The sequence below is a fragment of the Ambystoma mexicanum genome, chromosome 8 (assembly GCF_040938575.1).
Source record: "Ambystoma mexicanum isolate Mex_15411 chromosome 8, UKY_AmexF1_1, whole genome shotgun sequence".
Classification (NCBI taxonomy): Eukaryota; Metazoa; Chordata; class Amphibia; order Caudata; family Ambystomatidae; genus Ambystoma; species Ambystoma mexicanum.
Window position 1 is genome coordinate 1125750216 of NC_090929.1, and position 14299 is coordinate 1125764514.

At 45.2% G+C, this 14299-nt stretch overlaps 1 protein-coding gene across 4 annotated transcripts in view; it reads right to left on the reverse strand.

Moving 5' to 3' along the window:
* The window catches only part of WDFY4 (WDFY family member 4), a 1820746-nt gene that overhangs the window by 1562213 nt on the left and 244234 nt on the right, over window positions 1-14299 (reverse strand). The gene's annotated exons all lie outside the window — the stretch shown is intronic.

Below are 14299 nucleotides of genomic sequence, written 5' to 3' on the forward strand. Positions count from 1 at the left end.
CTAAACGACCTATTGAGACATATCGTACTTTTAAGTATACCCCCCTGATGAATTTCCCTTGACTGTGTGTGTATGAAATGAGTGAGGAATGAAACATGTCGGGTTAAATGGGAGTGAAGTAGTGTGGAAGTTAGTAGTTATTTGAGTTGTATTATTTGTTTTTTCTTTAACCCCATTATTGTGGTTAGACTTAGGAGTAATAAGTTGATTTAATTAAAATTTTTGTATGTTTATGTCGTAATCCCTGATTTTGGAGTTCCCTAGGATTATATGTGCACTATTTTTCTTCCGGTGTACTTAAATTGTCACTGATGCGATTTGGTCGTCTTTGTGTGTTTTTTTGTTTTTTTGCTTTCTCTTTATTGACTTTTTTACCTTTTTTTATGTACTAAAGTTTTTAAGGATTGTGTTATGATGAATTATGCCCTGTTGGCATTTTTATGATGTATATTTACCATTGAAGGTTAAATAAAATGTATATTTACCATTGAAGGTTAAATAAAATTGATAATTGTATAACTGGTCCAATTCCTACTGTGTAAAGCTTAAAATATCAAAGCACTAATGTTTTTAGAGATATGTATACTGTGTTTTCTCTACCCCTATTTCTGCCTTCTAATCAGTGAGGTTGGACATATGACACCGTGATACAACACTGTGGACCATTCTTTAGTTTATATTTTTTAGGGTGTTCCTAAAGATAGGGGGTGCTTTGGTCCACAGTCTAATCCCCCCACCTCTTTTGTGTACTTTGTTGGCGACACATGATGGGCCAGACATCCGCGACCACACGAGATCCTGCCGGTGGACCTCGGGCCCGAAGCGGCAAACACTGGTGCACACTTTGGCGCAGACTGTGCTGGTGCTGTGCTGCTGCGTGCAGCTTGATCCTTGGACCACACCCGACCCACATACACCGGGAGAAAGATGTACGTGCTATGGATAGGGGAAGAGGGAGAGGTGGATACCCCCGCTGAATCACATTGTTGCCCACCAACCTAGACTGAGGGTGCGGTCCTGTCTGTACCGGGCTGCCCCAGGGTACACACCCGACCCTCATCCTTCATTGCCTCGGTCGGGGCTGGTTACTGCCCAGGACACAGCATTAAAAAAAAAAAAAAAAAAAAAAAAAAAAAAAAAAAAAAAAAAACAGGGTCGAGGCAGGCGGAAACCCCTTCCAGGCGGTTTTTCCTACTCTGGACACTGCAAATCCTGAGACGCTCCCCAGGGCCATACTATTTATCACATCTGAAGCACTACGTGCTAGGGCACAGTCCGCCAGATTTTTTTACAAAAGAGGGCGGGAGACACGGCGGGACATGTGGGTGCGCCTGGATGTGCTTGATACTATACAATTGGGAGGATACAGTTCATGTGAGTTTTCTGACCCCGCGTTGGTGGCCTGCTACTTTTGGGCTGTGGATCCCCCAAGCCCTTGCCTAGGATTTGAGGCCCAGACTTTACAGAACTCCTGTGACGGGTCCGATACGCACACAAGTGCAGTGTAAACATGGGGGAACCAAACAAGTCAAACAGGGCATCCAAAACCCCCGGTGGCAAGAAGAAGGGCCCTATGGACACGTTTACCAACACGGTTAGCCACGCTGTAGCGATGGACACACATCCGGATGAGGGTTCTCAGGGCGGACAAGACGGGATAGACAGAGAGGATAGATTGGCTGCGCTGGTTCAGAGCGGGTTCCTGGCAGTGAACACTAAACTAGACGACATAGTTGCCACCATCGGCTCCTTGAGAGCCAGAATAGATAAGGAAAGCGCACGTGTCACGGAAACTGAGAGCAGGATAAGTGTGAACGAAGATACTATTTCCCACCACGGTCGAGATATATTCTACATCAAAGACACGATGAGCAAATTACAGAGCAAGTGTGAGGACCTCGAATCCAGGTCAAGAAGGAACAATGTCTGCGTGGTCGGAGTGGCGGAATCCTTCGGCAGGGGCCAAATGGAGAAACACGTAGAAGAACTTTTCAAATCCTTATTCGGGCCCGAATCGCTCTCTGAGCATTTTCTTGTTGGGAGGGCGCATCGTACTCTAGCACCGATACCCAAACCAGGAGCCCCGCCACGTACAATAATTGCTCGCCTCCTGAATTACAGAGACAGGGATATGATCCTTCGCTTGGCGAGGGAGGCCGGCACGTTGCAGTACGAAGGCAACCATATACATATATACCCAGATTTCTCCGCCTCTGTCCAGGCGAGCAGACGCTCCTATGAACCGGTTAAGAAACTCCTTAGAGCACGACAGATCACATACGCCTTGATGTTCCCTGCCAAAATGAGAATTTAACATGCAGAGAGGGCACACTTTTTTGAAAACCCATCTGAAGCCCTATTTTATATGGAGTCTTCTATACCCCTCCCTCCAAGAGGGGAACGACCTGCGCCGAACAATAGACCCAGGCCGGCAGACTAGGATGTGCGTACTCTACTAACCTGGTTGCAGCGGTTATGGACCTTGCTTCGGGGTCCTTGGTGAACTGAAACTAAAGATCGCCATTTTCTTTTGGTGGTTGCTGGGAACCGGGGATGGCGGTCATGTGAGGCAACATGACTACCCACAAGTTTAGGGACAGCCATCGTCGAGTTGGGGATGACGATGAGGGTGGTGGGTGGGGCAAGGGGTCTGGATTGGGTTGCTGTCAATGTGATATCCCACGGTTTGAAGTGGGAAAGACCCCCCACCTCATGGCACGTTGTCCTGAGGAAGTTATCGGGGGAATTGGTTATAGGTTATTGTTCAAACAAGTGGTCTGCGAGATTCTGACACAATTCATGATATTTGATAGATACATCCAAGAGGTTAGAGGTACTATTCAAGCATCACTATGTAAGACTTGGTCCACACTTTGAGGGTTAAACTACTGTCATGGAATGTAAGGGGACTGAATAATCGCCTAAAGACTAAGAAGGTTGGAAATTACATTGTCAGACATGGTGCTCAAATTGTAATGCACGCCCACTGTTGATATTAATACGGAGTGCATACTGTCTAGTTGGGGCAAATCCAGGTTCTGTACGAACTACTCATCTCAGTCCAGGGGTGTTGCCACACTCATACACCCAAATCTGGGCTTCCAGCTCGATGGCCACAAATTAGATCCCCTTGGTAGGTATGCTCTGGTTTGGGGCTCGATTGCAGGAGAGCGGATGCTACTGGTGAACCCATATGGCCCGAACATTGATGACCCTGCCTTTTATACAAATGTATACCAATTGCTGGCTGCCATTGATATTGCTACCATAATCTGGGGTGGGGACTTTAACATTGCTTTGGACCCTGGACTGGATAGATCCAGCACGGTCGTCAGGGCACCCAGTAGGGCTGTTCTTACATTGCGACATATCCTCTCTCAGCTCTCCCCCGAAGATGCCTGGCGAGTAATGCACTCAAATGGAAGGGCCTACAAATACTATTCTTCTGTTCACGATTCCGAGTCCAGAATCGATTATTGGTTTGTCTCCCCCGCTGTGCTTGCTGTAACGAAGTCATGTGAGATGCTGCCCCGTACACTATCTGACCACTCCCCGATAACAATTGAGGTTGCATTCCACAACTGCCCTAGATCTCCCAGGAGGTGGAGGATGCCTGGGGGGTTGCTGAGTGATCCTGGATTGGTGGAGGGGCTGCACACTGAAATTGCAGAGTTCCTTGAAATTAACATGGGCTTGGTGGATAGATGTTCTACGGTATGGGACTCCTTTAAGGTCTGGGCTAGGGGAACACTGCTATCCAAATCCGTTGGTCTCCTAAAGGGAATTAGAGCTGAACTGTCCCAAACTGTAGATGAACTGAGGAAACTGGAGGAGGATTACGCTCGTACACATGATAAGGCCATACTAGCTGGGATACAACAACATCTCCAAGAATTTAACAGATTAGCTGCTAGGGAAGTGCAGTGCATAGCTGCCCCGATCCAAACCCGTAAGTATGGTGAGGGCAACAAAGCGGGAAGGACTCTTTCTAATTTTCTGAAACAAGACAGGCACCCTATTCGAATTACTAGCATACAAACCTCTGACTGAGAGGTTTTACTGAACGAGAGTGAGATAAATGCTGAGTTCACAGGTGTATAGCAATAGAGACACTAAGACGATTGTGGAAACCAGGGCTTACCTGGAGACGCTGACAATGCCAAAACTCCCTGAGGAGACCCGCCTAGCACCTCTCACTGCCAACGAGCTTGCTGAGGCGATCAAGGACTTGGCATCCTATAAGGCCCCGGGGCTGGACGGCCTGGGTGCGGAGTTTTACAAGGAGCTGAGTGCGGAACTCGTTCCATTGCTACTGCAGGTCTAGGAAGAATACCTCCAATGTAAGATACTACCCCCGTCCATGAGAGAAGCCCTGATAACTGTTCTCCCTAAACCGCGCCGCCCACCCCAGGACATGTCGTCCTATAGGCTACTATCTCTTATTAACACAGATGCTAAGATATTTGCCAAAGTACTGGCCAACAGGCTTCCACCGGCGGTCCCTACACTCGTTCATCCTGACCAGAATGGGTTTATTCCCTCCGGATCTACGGCCCTTAACCTTCGTACGCTCTTTGGCATTATGGCCCAAATAGTCCCGGGTAGAAACGCAGTAGCCATATCATTAGATGCTGAGAAGGCCTTCGATTCTGGGTCATGGGCCTACTTGGTAGCAGTGCTGGAGGCATTTGGTGTGGGCTCGAATTTCATTAGATACGTGGAACTACTCTACACGAAACCTGGGGCGCGGGTATTGACCAACCAGTCAATTTCGGATCTGTTTCTATTGGGAAGAGGCACGAGGCAAGGCTGCCCATTCTCGCCCATACTATTTGCCTTGACAATAGAGCCGATGGCTATAGCGGTCCGACTGCGACACTCCAACAGGGGTATCAACCTTAAAGGGGCTACTGAGCTAATCTCTTTGTATGCGGACGATACGCTCTTATATATCCGCGAACCGGAAAACAACTTAGCACCTGTTATGGCGGAGATCCAAGAATTCACCGCACACTCGGGGTACTCCATAAACAGAGACAAGTCAGAGGTTTTCCCCCTCACACCGGCAGCCAGCTGCCCCGACTCCCTGTGTGGTTTGAAGTGGTCTGGGGAATCCGTCTGATATCTGGGGATACTTGTCTCTGGTGGGAAACACACGCTATACACAGACAATTACGACACCACACTACAGGCCTTACAAACTAAATTGCTGTTATGGGACCGCCGGCCGATATAATTGCATGGTAGAATAGCAGTCCTTAAAATGATAGTCCTGCCCAAGCTATTATATCTGTTCGTGAATATCCCAATATGGCCGGGAAGACCCTTCTTCCATAAACTCAGGTCAATGGCGACAAACTTTCTTTGGAATGGGAAGACTCCAAGAATGCGGTGGGAAAGACTGACTGAACCATACTCCTCGGGCGGTTTAGCAGCGCCTAACTTTGAAATATATTACTATGTCTCCCAAGCCCAATTTGCGAAATATTGGTATTCCCAAGACGAGGGTCCCCCCCATGTAGAGATAGAGGAGCTTACCACTTCCCCCACGAACAAACAGTCCGTAATCTTCGACACACACTACAGAGACACATGCAACTTCAACCCGGTGAGCTGTACGATTAGTGCATGGAAAGCCATATTCAAAAGACTAGGAATACTGGCCCCCTATAATCCCGAGGTTTCCCTTTGGAATTACCCTGACATGCCACCAACACATGACCCCAGCCTGCGTGAGGCCTGGGATCCCAACGGAGAGATGAAACTGGGAGATATGTTTATTGATGGGAAGTTTGCGGCCCTTCAACTGATCACGGGGGTTTGGCAGGGGCCCACTTCGAACACTGCAATATTATCGTATGAGATCAGCCTTCCAGAAGTGCTGGGTGTCTTTCCCCGATGAACCCCCTGCCCATCCCTGCGTGCAGATGATAACGGCTGGCGACCGTTTGGGGGTGTCCAGTCTGTACACTGTAATACAAGCACACACACCCACGACTAACCTGGTCAAAGATAAATGGGAAAAGGATCTTCAAATCCCCATAGACGACAACACCTAGGACAGGTACTGTTCCCTTACCAAGAGAGTTTCCCTCAGTGCTGGATTGCGCCCAATACAGTTTAAAATTATAAACAGATTACACTACACCCCGGCCAAAATAGCCAAGTTTGCCCCAGATAGTCCAGGTAACTGTCCCAAGTGCAAGGCAGATTGGGCCGGTTCGTTCCACATGTACTGGAGTTGTCCGATCATGGCTGGGTTCTGGAGGGAGGTGGCGGATATCCTTGAAGAACTTACACAAATTCCCCCGACATTAACCCCACAGAAATACTTATTCGGGGATATAGGCAAGTGCTCTGAAAAGATCAGAAGGCTGTTTAATGTTTCGTGTGCAGTTGCCAAAAAATGTATTCTACAACAATGGAAGAATGCTGCGCCACTTACTGTGAAGCAATTCCTTCGGGAACTGACATATGTAAATGAGGCAGAAGAACAGTTTGTCCTCACCCGCCCAGCGGCGAGCAGACCTAAAGATATTTGGGGGCCCTTCAGAATGTTTTTGTGTAATATGATCTCCGATGAGGATGAAGCTATGTAAACTTACCACCTCGAGATGATGTATGTTGTATATGCTGATTTTCTACTTTGTCAAGTTTATCTCTATCTGTAAGATGAAACTGAGTGTGTTGTGTATCTTCTGGACCACTAATAAAACAAAGTGTTAAAAAAAAATAAGTGAATGAAAGCTGCGGATGAGCAGCCGAGGGGGTACGAGGGGCAGTGAAGTGTGAGCAAAATTCCAAATGGGCAAAAGCAAGCTGAACAAAAGTGAAGACTGTACATGAAATCCAACAAAGTATATTTTGGAAAAGAGAGCTAAAGAGGTAGCAAGACAGCAAATCATCAATCTATGAACCTGTGAGTCTTTGTAAACCGCCAAGGTGGTAGAAAACTGGATAAGGGCAACTGGTTGCGTGACCTGTAATGGGTGGGCTGTGCGGCCTATGAACTGCTCCTAGACCAGGAAGCCCCAACAAATCCAAGAGAAGTGTGAAAGCCATCCTGAAACAAGATAAAGCTGAAGAGTGTGGAACATTGGTTTTGTGATGCTGTGCTTGAAGCTTGGGGATGGGAACCGAGAGCTCTTTTGGAACATTTACTTTGTGAAGCTGCGCTTGAAGCTTGGGGAAGGGAACCCTGAACTCTTTTGGAACACTGATTTTACGAAGCTGTGATTGAGGCTTGGGGAAGAGAACCCTGAGCTCTTTTGGAACACTGATTTTATGAAGCTGTGCTTGAAGCTTGGGGAAGGAACCCTGAACTCTTTCGGAACATTGTTTTGGTAAACCAGTACTTTAAGCTTGGGGAAGGGAACCTTAAGCTCTGAAGGAACATTTGAAACCTAAAATTGCAGGAATTGTATCCTGAACTTGCGAAGGGAGCTAGAGGCTGCTCCAGACTTTCTTTTTAATTAGATTTTTTGAGTTAGAATAACCCTACACTACATTTCTGTATGAGAGCTGAGGGCAAGCATAGGTTTTGACAAAGACAGACTCTTGATTTGGACTTATGGACATAGACTTTCCTTAGTTTCTTTAGGTAGGGCAATTCCCACCACAGCTATAGAGCAAGATAGGCATTACATCCATCATGATACTTAATAAAGATTTCATTGTTGAATTTACACTCTGTTGCATGTGCCATCTCTTGATACCATGCCTGTCTCACACCTGCAATATCATTTGTCGTGCAAGTCAGAACCACTGGAGGTAACATGGTTGTGTTTTGCACCAAGGTATTGAACAATAGCATTGGGGACTGAGCTCTTGCCCCGCGCATCAAGGAGACGATGTAGCTGTGAGCTATCATGGCGTAAGTGGGAGGAGCTGGTTCATTCAGTGGTGGCTGGGATCTGATCCCTAATACTGTAACAGGTTTTTTGTTACCTTCCTAAAATGCCTGCCATGATTAATAAAAATGCTTTCCTTAATGCTACGACGGTTGGATGGTTCCCGAAATGTTTATGCAAATGCATACTCTCACTTTCTGTGATGTAGCTAAGGGCTGTATGAGGGAGGCATGCTATCACAAGTAGACACTGACACAAGAGCTGCACATTTCAAACCTTTATTGATGCTTTAAAAGGGATTGGAAAACTACTATATTGACCTATAAGTAAGATGGGAGTATTCTCAACCATCAAAAAAAAGAAAATGCAGTATTAGTCAGTCCTTAGTCAAAATAAAATGGCCCATACAAATAAACCTATGGCCCGCCCTCTTTATAATACAATACATGTGTTAAGGGAATGTGTAATGCAAAAAGGAAAATCAGTGCTCAAAAGAAATGTCTGTATGGCTGAGTAAACTCCCTTCCCCTCTTTTTGTAGCATGGGGTAAGGTGACATACTTGGACCTTGCGACACACTCTGGATTCAGACACAATTATGCAGTTTGTATCGTGGACCAGGACCCACTTGGCCTTCCACGAAAAGTCATTAGTTTATCCGCTGGACCTTGCGGCCTTCCTCACTCCAGCCCAGGTCATCTTTTAGCTAGTAATACAGTTCAACAAAAGTTTGTTGCTTTCTGGTTACCACAATTCAGTACAGGTTTCCCTCTGCCGAGCTCAAACTTTTCAATCAAAATTTGTGGGGGTTCCTTTCCCCAGGCTTCAATTAAACCTTCGTAGACTTCCCTCTGTCAGGCTGAAGTCTCCTTTCACTTTCCTTCCGCTGTCGAAGACTTTCATAACTGCAAGGCTTACTATTACCTCGGCATTATCACTTCGAACTTCTTTCCTCAAACGTCACTTTTCCTCTCCTACACCCAGGCCTCTTGGTAAATGTAGTTTCGAGCACAGTACTAATTTCAAAGTTCAAAGATTTCTCTCACATCCAGGTTTCCCTCTGCCGGTATCAAACCTAACACCAGTTCAAATCTCGCATCTCAGTTTCTTTCTCTTCCCGGCGCTTCTACGGCATAAGACATTTCACAGAGACTTACGATTGGGAAATCTTCTTTCGTCAGACCACTCCGTTACTTTGTCTCTTTAATTTACAGTTCTTTTACAATGCTTTTCTTTCTCTCACGTCTTATCGGCAAACGCTCAACTTTCATTCATCGGATACTGTTGCTGTCAAGTTTCATTTAACACAGACCGGACTTTCATTGCTTTCATCAATTCACCAGCTGTGTTAATTCATTTTCGTCTTTCGCAGCTTTGATCCTGAAGTCAAGACTGATGCCACAACTGCCGCCGCACCTCCCCAACTCTGCCGTTGACCCAGGAGGGGGGATGGTATCCTTGAAACACAAAAAAAGTTTGTCTCTTCTCTCTTTCTGGGCTTCCTTGCGCAACATTCAAGGCCCTTCGCAGGTAATGATCTCTCACCGGGGTGTCCAAGGTTTCTCTGTACCTCGGCGTGTCACTCTGCTCTGCCTGGTTTGTCGTCGCCCTGGAAGAACTGCTCCTTCTCGTGCATTGCCTTGCTCGGAGTTTAACCACAAGAAAATATCTCTGGACTTCAAGTCCCATAATGCAATGTTCTTATTTTGCTCCCACTTCGCCAACTCTCCTAAACAGCATTCTGGGGTTTTGGGGAGCTGCAGGAGTTTAAGGGGATGATTGTTGAGGTCAGGGTCTTGCAACCTGTACCTCAAAGGACTGGGCTTTCCTGTTACACCCAGGGGAGGAGCTCTGGTTTTGGCACTGCCAGGTAACCCCAGCTGTCCCTGGTTTGGCTCCCTGCAGTCAGAGCTCCCTCGCCATACTGAAGCCTCCCCTGTACTCACCGGCCCAGTAATTTGGCAGTCTTCCGTGCTCCAGGCCTTCCAGGGTCTCTCCCCAGCTCGCACAAAGTGTGCCTGTGTGCTCCACCTTTTATACTGGCTGGAAGTATTAACAGGAGTCAGGTGTGAGTGGTTGTCCAGCTGTGCCTGACTCTGCCTGACCTTGTTAACAGGACAAAATGGAGACTGCCCATAGGAATCCATGGTGCATTGGGTCCTATGGATAATCTTCATAGCTCCAGTCTACCTCTTCCTCGTCCCAATGGTTATGGGAAAAACAGTGGCGTGGAATTATGGGAGTTGTAGTATTCCTGAGTGGTGTTAGAAAAAAAGAGGAAAAATATTTGTTCTTCTATGCCTCCCTTCGATGTTGGTACCTGCTGGAATTGGGGAGGGGGCAACGGGACAGGACTTACAATAATCTATAAAGGAAGAGGAAGTGTCGGGTAGGGATGTGTCAGAAAGACACCGAAAGCATGTCTCGCACAAGGTTGTTCCTCCCATAATCCCCAAGGACCCCCTGCCCAGGTGATCCTCCCTCGCTTCTCCGCCACCAGGGTCGGGATCCAAAGGCGATGGCCATGCCCTGTCCACCTGAGTAAGGGATCCCCGGAGTTTAGGCAGTGAAACACCCTCTGGTTTTTCAAAAGGTGGTAGAAAAGGAGCAATGTTTGAGGAAGGATGATGCATCAATACCCACTGGTCACCACCTTGAGTGTTGCTGTTGTTCTGGATTCTACAGCTTCGCGCTGCACTGATGTTTGGTCTTACAGAGGTCTTCCAGCTTGAGGTTTTCTTTGCCTGGTACTTTTTTCTCTAACAAGGTGCCAAACCCCTGGTTTACTATGCTAATCTCTTTGGGAGCTTCAGAGGTGCCACAAAGGCCTCGGGAAAGGGCCATACAAACCTCTCAATGAAGAAGGAATGGGGAGCAGCCAAGTGTCCAACTCCTGACAAGTAGCAGGTGTCACATTTCCTCTATGCTAAATCCATCAAAGCCAGACTAATAAGCTGTGCTACCCCATGATCAGAGGTGATTCTCCCTAATGGAAAATCACCAAGTACTGCAAGAGACAAACAACCTCACTGTACTCCATGCTAACACTGAAAATGCACATCTAGTCTGGGAGGAGGATCTACACATTTGAATCCAAACTGCTGAAAAGAAAAACACACCACTTCTCTGCCCAACACGTTACACCACCTTCGTATCAGTTGTATATGTTTACAAAAAATAATGTCGACTGGTCTTACTTCCACACTTATTTGATCTGTTCTTTGTTTATTTCATTTGCTCTACATGTTTTGAGTATTCCATGACAAAGAGAATTATATTCTCTGTTTTTTTAACAGTAATCAGAATTCCCATGTTCATACTTCCAGATCCTGCATAGCTTCTATGTGAAGCCACTTTATATGCTCCATTGCATTCCCATGCATTGCACCGCACTTCTTCTGCTAGTCCTATTGCATATATGGTCTACCATGTATGTTACGTTACTTTCATAACACTTTACACTACCTTCACAAGACTTCAAAGCACTGTAGAGGAAGAGGGGGGGTGAAGGGATGCAGTGAAGAGTTCATGTGCATTGTAACTCAAATGTTCCTGGCAGATCCTCATTGTTTTGTAATTCCCAGCCCATTCCAAGGCATCCTTATAAAGCTCTTTTTCTTCTATGGTGGGTGCAATCTGCACAGGTTAAGAAGATAACTGGTGCATGAGCTGGCTTCCATATCAGTCCAGTTTCCAGGAAATGTCCCTTCTACCAGAGGATGTATGCATCAGATGGTTGGGATGTGCATCTTGGTACTTCACCCACTACCATATCATGCTTTGCTGTAGTCCCAGGGTAACACAGGAGAAACATATGTCTTAACTACGTGCTTTCAGAAAACATAGGACCTTAAAGAACTAAAATCACAAACCATACATAGTAAGTAGGAGGAGTTCTTTGGAATTAGTAGGGTATCTAATATATAAAGAAAATATAAATAAGTAAGTAGTGAACGGCACAATGTACAAGAGACTTTTATAGGAAAGAGGTAGGTTTATAGCTTGCGTTTAAATTGGAGGTGATCAATGTTGATCCCTCTGACTGGGATCTGTCCATTGACATTCTGGTGTATGTGATGTTGCCCATCCTTGCATCACCATACTTTTCTGACTCTGCATTGTGTCATTTCTTTGGGCTGTCTCTAGTGCCATGTTATTCCCTGACTTCATTTCTAAAATTGCAGGAACTGTTGTTGCCTCTTTGGTTTTCTGCTTTGACTTCTTTCCCTTATTTTCAATGTGAAAAATAACCTCCCATATATTCCGGACCAGGTCCAGAATCCAATGTACACTTTTATCACTTGAAAATGTGTGGCTTAGCTTGGCAATAATTTCTTTATGGAGACCACAGAAAAACATGTTTTTAAACTCTATCGAACTAACATAACAACTCATATCACACCTCATAAGTGCCCTTTTTAAAGTTTGAAGAAACTATCTCTGCGATTCATCGGGCCTGCTGATAAAACCTATTCTGCCCGTTTAGCTTGTTAAATTGATTTATATGGGGAGAAAAATCTCCTTTCTTCTTGTTGGTAATCATCCCATGGTCAAATGTCTTGCTTACTGAGAATTCGCAGAAAACTAGCATATGCAGGATCAATTGTTTAATGAAAAAAATGAATATACTGTTGCTTAGGGATTTTTAAAATCTGGTAGATCTCCACTATGCTCTCGATATGTTCCTCCATTGATAAATTTGAATCTTTCTTAAAAGGTTTCACTAACCCGTTGAGCGATTTCATAATTTGCGTGTAAGTCATCTCTCTCATCCAATAGCTGGAGGACATCTCTTGCACGGCATGACATTCCCTCTCCCGCATTGGCTACAGGCCAGTATCTAGTAAGCATTCCTCGCTGGGCTCAGCTCTCGGATTGTGGTTTGGCACAGCTCTGCTAAGTAACATCTTCTGTGGCTCGCAATGCAACATTTGCCTCCTTAAATCTGCATTCTGTTGTTTTACTTCTCTGAGTTGTGGATACAGTATCTGTGTTTCATTAAAACATGTAGACTGCTCTTTTCTCAGTTTTAAGATTAAATCGTTCATTTCTGTGACCTGTCCTTTGTAATCGGTGAACACTTGTAATCTTTTATTGCCCTCTGACATAAGATGAATGAGTTCACTTTCCAAGGATTGCACGTCTCGAGCAGACTTCCTATTATTTTTGCCCAATGACTCAATCTCTGTCAAAGAGACATCCCTATCCACTCAAACCTGTTCTAGTTCCTCTTTCAAATGTTCGCCCATTTGCTTCCCATTTCCTTGCTTTCTCCAATTCAGTTTACAGCACTTTAAAGCACTGTGGATCTGCTACTTAAATTCCAGTTCAGTTTACAGCACTTCAAAGCGCTGTGGATTGGCTATCTGTTACAAGTGAGCCGTCAGTTCATTGCACCTGGCTTGCAACTGTGAATGGGAATGCTCCTGATCCTCTATCTGAATCACTTTTTCCACATACATTTGACAATTCACTCTGACATTTCATCATATTTGGTTTGTCATACTTTCTCACTTCTAGCATTCTGTGCAGGACAAACCACAGTGTTGCACCTAATCTGACAATGCAATCTCTTTGCAATTTCTTTTCATGGCATTCAAAAAGTCTGTTAAGGCACGTGTGTAACACTGTACCCTCTTCAAATAACCCTTCAGTTGACTGCAGTAATCTCGGCAACCAGACGCTCTCTCCACACATTTCACATATCTGAAATTTTGCTTCTGCATATTCGCCCAACTCTGCAACTTTAATCTTGGACACGTTTGCTTCCATAACGCACGGTGTGTCAACTTCAAGACCACTTAAAGCACAGCATTATTGACAAATACAATTCAAAGTGTGCACAGCACACTATCGAAAAACACAATGCTGCCTGCCATGCCTGACCTATGCACCTAGCTACAATGTTCCTGTCCAATCTGCCAAACTATTTCCTTCTTTGCTATAATTTTACACTACACAGTGGGATTGTAGCTAAACATTGTGAGGGGTCAGAAATGTGAGGCCGACAATTTGTAAGGAGGTTTTAACTTCTGCCATTGTATTTTTAAAAACAAGTTAAATAAACACCTCCCTACCTCTACACTCTAACAAAGGGATCTCTACCCCTCACGCTAATACAACAATCAACATAAAAAGATATACTATAGCAACTTAGTTTCACAAATGTAGACAACATATAAACTTGTTCACAGTGTAATTAATATCTCTTATCATGAATGGGCGAACTTGCCCTTCCCCAGATCCAAACAAGGTTGTTTTTCACAGTTCAAAGGAAAACCAAGAAAATTCAGCTTCAACACAAAGTTCTGCGATTTCAATGAGGTAATTTGCCAAAGTCAAAAGCTCTCAAAGTATCTTGAACAGAAAAGTCAGAAGCTCTCACACCTCCTAGAATGAGAACTCCTTCACATCTTAGGAAACAACAAATGGTGTCATCAGAATAGCATG